Consider the following 786-nt stretch of genomic DNA (forward strand, 5'->3'; position numbering starts at 1 on the left):
CCTGTAACCCTGTTGTCCTTCCTTTCGCTCCTACCCCTTTAACACGGCCTCCTGGAACCCGGCTAGATGTATCGGAGAGTCTTAGAACTTGAAGGAATCTTTACTCCAATCCCGTTTTTTTGTTTTTTTTTTTTTCTTTTACACAAAGGGAAACGGTTTCTTGGCCGCAGCTACCTGGTTGTTCCAGTAGCAAATCTAGAGTAGAAGTGAGATTTTTCTTAGCCCTCCCACTTCATCATTTACCAACCGTCCCTTGAGCAGAGGGGCCTTTGTTCGTCAAGAACTTGGGACAACTAAGAAAAGTTTTTAGAAAAGACTTTGGGGTAAGAGTTGAATAAGGTGTTCAGGTGTGGAAATAAAATGGTTTATAAAAATAGGCAAATCAAAGAAATAGGAAAGCATGTGTGTTGATTTCTCAGACTGAGAAACACTCTCAAAGCCAGTAACACGTGGGGTCGCTCAGTAACTAGGAGCCCGACTGTGTGGTTTTGATAAACTGATACATATCCATTGAAAATGCTGGAAAAATAGTATTTAAATACTGGTTTTCCAGGCAATGCGATTCCAGGGTCTACAGTTCACAAAAGCTCTACAGTGAGCACATTTCTATTTTAAAGGGCGCTTTCTTAGACGCAGGGACGACTGCAAAGACCCGGGCTACCCACATCCCACAAAGGCATTCTTTAAAGACTCGTCAGGCACTGTGCGGGGCTGAACCCGGCTCACCGCCCGCATAGTCCGCGCGTCACGCACGTCCCACACGCTCCGCGCGCCACGCAGGCCCCG

Source organism: Mustela nigripes, chromosome 2 (genome assembly GCF_022355385.1).
Source record: "Mustela nigripes isolate SB6536 chromosome 2, MUSNIG.SB6536, whole genome shotgun sequence".
Classification (NCBI taxonomy): domain Eukaryota; kingdom Metazoa; phylum Chordata; class Mammalia; order Carnivora; family Mustelidae; genus Mustela; species Mustela nigripes.